The 6,447-nt window shown below is 43.0% G+C and overlaps 1 pseudogene; it reads left to right on the top strand.

Annotated features, from left to right (window-relative positions):
• The first annotated feature begins 647 nt into the window (after window positions 1-647).
• Window positions 648-6,064, top strand: LOC105095558 (N-alpha-acetyltransferase 40-like; annotated as a pseudogene).
• Window positions 6,065-6,447: the final 383 nt, after the last annotated feature.

Genomic DNA, 6,447 nt, shown 5'->3' with positions numbered 1-6,447 from the left:
GTGCAGATTCTGGGGCCTGCTCTTATCTGGAAAATCTTAAAGAGACAGGCTGACTGGAATGCGTCTTGACTGCAGGGGAAGAAAAGAAGGCTGGGATGCAGAAAGCTGTCCTTGCACACACTGGTCAGGTTTCCTGAGGGCTAGAGTGGACCCAGCAGAAGATGCTCAGGCTTGAGTGACCTCCATGGGACCCTGCCCCAGGGGACAGCTGGAGAGATGACGTGAGCTATGCAAAAGAAGACTGTATGGCATGGACTCAAGCAGGCATGGGATGAGGTCAGCCAGGGCACACTAAGCCAACTTGGAGAAATAGTGAAGGCTTTCCGCTGCAGGGGATGGGGTGATGTCTGCAAAATCCACAAAGTGCCGCATGAGACAAAGAACCAGCCTCTAGGCATAAACTGGTTATAGCAGAGAACACCCATTCCAGGCTTTCATCATACCAGTTGAGGCAGAATTGCTTCTGTTTCAAATGACCAGAACTGATCTTGAAGCTATAGTAAGTAACCTACTAAAATAAAATGCTTCTCACCCTGAAAAGAAGACATTTTAATAGGTTCTGCATGAATTCACTGTTTTCTATTACAAAGAGAATAAAAACAGGTAGCATTTTGGAAGGGAGGGAAGGAGGCAATATTACTAGTATTATGCATCTTGGAGCACAAATAGTTTCTGGCAGACCAACTCTCACCATAGAATTGCACAAATTGAGTTTTAATGGAATGGAAAACCTGAAAGAGATCTGGGAAACACAGGTAAGAATTACCTTTCAAAATCATATTGATTCTGCCTGGAAACCAGCTATTATATAAACTGCAACGCAAGTCTGTTCAGGAAAAAGAGCTGGCTGGCATAGTATCAAATCATGCCCACCAGCCAAATGACAATCTACTCGCTCACAAATAGATGTGTCCATCCCTGTATTGTCAAGAGGGCAGTCACTCACCAACCTAAATTAGAGCCCATGAATCAATATTGTTTTAGAAAACATAACTACTCTCTCTCATCTGCACAAAAGTGCAGATTTCCTCAGGGAAATTTTCTCATGAATTTCTCACCCATGACCAAGATTTACAATAGCCCTTGCTAAGGTTTTGTCAAGAAATTATCCCTTAACACTTGAGAGCTGAATGTACATGATGATGTACAAAGTCAAGATCTGGGACCTCACATCCTTTAAAGTAATTCTAATAGAAATCTGCACCCTAGATACTTCCCGCGCCTAGAACCTGGTTATGGACAACAAGGCAAATAAAGCAGCTGTGAGCCCAAGCACACGTGCCCTAACGTCCTTCATTTTGAGGGTTACCACCTGCATGAGTCTGCTCTGGCTGCCATAACAAAGAACCACTGGCTGGGTGGCTTAAATAACAGAAATTTATTTCCTCACAGTTCTGGAGGCTGGAAGTCCAAGACCAGCAGTTGGAAAACTCAGCTTCTGGTGCGATCTCTCTCTCTCTGACTTGCAGATGGCCACCTTCTCACTGTGTCCTCTATGGCTTTCCTCTGTGCTCACACAGAGAGAGTTCTTATGTGTCTCTTTCTCTTCTTGTAAAGACATCAGTCCTATCAGATCAAGGTCCTACCCTTGTGACCTCATTTAACTTCAATTATCTCCCTAAAGTTCCCTCCAAAATATAGTCATATTGGGATTAGGGCTTCAACATATGAATTTAGGGGAGAGGGAGACACGACTGAGTCTGTAACATGATCGTTTCTGCAGTAACAGCACCCTGATTAACGTTAAAACAGCTTGAGATCAAAATGCAGAATATCCGTTCTCTAGCTCTTTCGAGTTCTAAGATAACGATTCAACCTAAGCAAATGCTGTTGACCTAGACACCACTAACGTAAAACTGATGTTGTTTGAACTGGGCAATCTGAAGCATCCACTTGTACCTTAAGTGCGAAAAAGAATTACTGAGGCAATTGCAAGTATTAACAAGTATGCAGGACTGGGGAACCAATAGAGAATAAATTTTACTTGCTTTACTTGCTGCCATTGGCATATAAATAATGAGCTGGTTTCCAATTACCCTTACCTGGTCATAAAATACTCTTGGTGGGCTCCCCCTTCAGGCATTCATTGACCAACTCCAGTCTACTAACTATAGGTTCAGTGCTCTAATCTTAAAATAGACAAATCTTCTCAAACATTTCTTAGTCCCTAATGTATAGAACTCACACTCAAGATCCTCATTTGGATAATCAAGGCCCTCCCTAATCCAGCTCTGTTTACATACCCAGCACTGGCTCCCATTACTCCCAGCATAACCCCCTACTTCGGTAAGGCTACTTGTCTTCTGGCCCCTGGTCATTTGCCCCTTGCTTGCAAGGCTCACTTGCTCCTTTTGTCCTCAGTGCCTCAGAACCTTGGAATGAATTCTAAAGGCAGAATCTGGAAAATAGAGATGCTTCTCATGCTTCGGACTCCAACAGCTATGACTGAGGCTCTCAATTTCCTAGTCACTTTCACTTGAGAATTCCCACTTCCTGTAAATATCACCTCAAGTCCCACCTCCTTGAAGAAAGACTTCTGCTTCTAGTCATTTTTATGGAGTTGCTCTTTTCTGAATTTCAAGGCCCATTCCACCCACTCTAGCTATGCAGTGTAGCTTCTCTTCCTAGTTTGGTTTTGCTTTTTTTTTTTTTTTTTCATAAGCAGGTCTTGAAGTGGAGTGTCAGTTTCTTCCAGTCAGGTATCACTGACTTTTACTGTTTTTAAACACCCAAAGAGCTCAACAGAGTGTGGAAACATAATTCAATAAAAAATTTTTTTCTTCAAAGTAGCTTGAGTTCAAACCTTTCCCTGCTTCAAATCAATCTTCCAAGTAATGCTAATCACTGAGGCTGGCTGTATCTAGCATTTTATTCATGCTTGACATCACAAATCAATTCTGGAGCAACAGGTATGTGACAGCAAGAAAGAAACTTAAAAAGGGTGTTGAAAAATCAACAAATTCCTTTAAAGAGGTGGAAAGAGTCACTGAGCAGTAGTCAAAGAGTCACTTAGGGAAGTTTTAATGTAGAAAAGAAAGTTCTTACTTGAAATGTCAAGTGGGAAAACAATTTAACTTTATGTACTTTGGTGGCAATTATTTAGATGATGAGAACTAAATCAGATTTTCTTTTTTCTTAAAATTCAAATCTCTTGAATTTCCTGGAGCACTAAAGCAAGGTTTTGAGAAGAGTGGGCTGGGATAGATGAGGTGGGGAGGGTGATTGTATTTTATTTTTTAGATGCATCCTATCACTGAAGAGCAGTTTCTGCCCCTTTCCAAAAATGAGTTACAGGGGTGACACTCTAATATTGACAGTTATGGAAAAATGCCTCTTTCAGCTCTGTGAATTAATAATTCTCAACCACAACTCCACTGAAAGTCATCCGTGGTATAATTATATACACACTCAAAGGATAGAGGCTAAAAATACATACTTTTGCAAAAAATCCAGACACAAAAGGATGGAATGGATTGCACTGAATTACCTGAGACAGCCATTCTAGAATCCAAGCAAAGCTTCTCAGCACTTTCTAATACAAACTATAATTTCTGAACAGAGAGATCTCATAACCCCTTCTGACTGAATTTCATGAAGTCTGATCATCCAAACAACATTCCCAAAAGTTTTTGGACAAAGTGTTAATTCTAGCTGAACAGAGGGAGGGTATAGTTCAAGTGGTCGAGCCCATGCGTAGCACACATGAGGTCCTGGGTTCAATCCCCAGTACCTCTTCCAAATAGAAATAAATAAATAAACCTAATTACCTCCCCTTCATAAAACAAACAAACAACAACAAATTTTAGCTGAATATATCTATTATTTTTCATGAAGCCTGTCTTTGACCGGTCTCCAAAATATTTTTTTAAATGACAGATTTCGAGTTGTGCCAAAGTTATACAACAAAAATTCCCACTTAATTCAATGGTTGATCTTAATAAACCATATGGAGCAGGTTGGAAAAATGACTACACATTTCCTCTCCTTGTATCCATACTCTCTTTATCGTGGAAGTTTGCGCACCCTCAAACTTGACTCTGAGCTTGGCCATGGGACATGTATGACCAATAGGAAGCTAGCAAACATGATGCAAGCAAAGGATTGAAAAGCACTTGTGCACTGGGGCTCCTCCTCTTACCACTACCCCCCCCCAAATGAAGAAGCCCAAACAAGTGTATTGATGATGAAAGGACTGTTTCAGTCAGCCCTGCCACCCAAGCCAAGAGCGATTCCATCCCCGGAAGCAGAGCAGACTAAGAGCTGACTGCAGATAAATGAGAGTCAGCCTAAACCAGAAGAATCACTTCATGCGTTCCAACTGCAGACACATTCCAACTGCCAATGCAAAGAAGCATGAACTAAATAAACGGCTGTTGTCTCAGACCACTAAGTTTTGGGGTGGTTTGTTATTCTGTAAAAGCTAATGGACACACCATGAGATTTCAAATAATATCCTACCATTCTTCCTCACCCCTTGTCTTCAACTCCAATTATCCCTTGTTTAAATCAGTTAAATTGCTAGATCTTTCATTTTCCCTAAACATAGTGGGATTATGGGATTGCAGTTCGGAAACCAATTCAGAGATTTAAGAGACTGTCTCATAAATGGAAGAATGGGAGTGTAATAGTTTTCACCAGCTGGGTTTTACTAATATTCAGCTGTCCTATCTCTACAATGTATTCCAAGTGGCTAAAACACACTGATGGCTAAAATACAAGCAAAAAGTCCAGCATCTTTTACTTGCAAAGTTATTTGAAATCTAGTGAAACAATGAAAGCTTTCAAGCAGAACAAGAGTTTTTCTTTGTGTTTTTTTTTTACACTAAGCAGGTGGCATACAATAGCCACAAAAGAAGCATTCAAATTTCAATCCATCTCAACAGAAATTAGACAGTTATTTGGGTTAATCATGGCTCAAAGCCCCCAGATATCTGTAGTTTTTGTACTAGAGATTCCAAAATTGACCCAAGGGAGAATCATAGAACCAAGTTGTAGCATGTCCAAAATAAACCATTCATTTATGTCACTGATAAAAAATCATTGTTTTAATGCTACTACAGCCACAATTACTATGGGACTTATTTTTTCTGAATCATATCACATAATATGATGCTTTTTATTATTGCATATTCAATGACCATTCCTGCTTAAACTTTAGGACATTTGGATAGATTTCTCCATAAATTGCCAGGCTGAAATCCACCTTCATACCAAAACTTATACTAAATTATTTTTCTCATCTGCCTATGAGGAAGCAAAAATTGACAACAATTATTGCAAACAAATTGCAAACATATCATTTGAAAACAAATATGCTGGGGGAGGTTCATTTTAACATTTTCAGAGTAAAATCTTCAGATGGTGTTATTTCTAAGTTATCTTTTCTGCCATTTGGATGCTTGTTGCATTAGAGGGAATTAAAAGACAGAAGCGCTTTAATAGATCATACTGGGAGACACTTTACAGGCTTTCCCAGTGTTCAAGAAATATGATGGTAACGGGTTAACCGTCTCCACTGAATGTAAGCGAGGGTCCGGCCTGGAGCCAGTCGCCGTGGGTTGGGCCTCTACCTGACCAAGACCGACAGGTAAATCATGTCTGAGCAAAACGAGTGGGGCTAGAACGACCGAGAGAAACGCAAGGAAAAGAAGGATGACCCAGCCTGGTACCTCATCGATTTGGAAAACATTGGATCCTTGGCGCCTTTTCTCACTTCCGGTTTGGTGGGAGCGCGGAAACGAAGTCCTGCATCGCTTCCAAGTGCGGATGGAGAGCCAGGTGCAGCCGGAAGGCCTGGGGAAGTCCCTCGTGCAATCCTGCAGCTCAGGGCCAACAGCACCCAGAAGGAGAAAGTGACGTTAACGGCATTTAGGCACAGTCGTGGGGCCTACCAGTTCTTCAGAGAAGCGCCGCAACTTGAAATCCGCGACCCTTCCCCATTCCGGCTGCTGTGGGAAGGAGGACTGCACCCTAGGAGATCCTGAGTTGGAGAACCAAGCTTGGGAAGAGCCACACTCCCCTGCGGCGGGCCCAGTGGTAGCGGCTGCCACTGACCCCGAGCCAGAACACCCTCTCCAAGGCCTGGCCTCTCCCCGCTCCCTCGTCGCTTGCTAGGAGCTGTGGTCTCCTCAGCCCTGCACGTTCCAGGCTGCACCCTGAGAGCGCAGACCCTGGGGAGGAGCAGGCCGCCAGGCGGGAGCAGAGCGGGTGCTGCGGAAGGAGCTGGCGGAAGTCTAGGCACAGCTGGCATTCTCCCACGGTGCCTGCCTTCTCACTCTGCGCTTGCGCCCTTGGGCGTACGCGTCTCCGACTTCCCTACAGCTGGATTCCGGACACGCCCTCCGCCCACCTCCCCATCCCACCGCCACACACAGTGGGACAAATGGAGTGTTTATACTCCTTTATGAAAGTCCTGGAGCCCTGGGTCAGGGTCTGGCTGGTTCTCAA

This window comes from Camelus dromedarius, chromosome 6 (genome assembly GCF_036321535.1).
Source record: "Camelus dromedarius isolate mCamDro1 chromosome 6, mCamDro1.pat, whole genome shotgun sequence".
Classification (NCBI taxonomy): domain Eukaryota; kingdom Metazoa; phylum Chordata; class Mammalia; order Artiodactyla; family Camelidae; genus Camelus; species Camelus dromedarius.
Note: the sequence above shows the minus strand (reverse complement) of the source record. Positions and strands in the feature narration are given on the sequence as shown.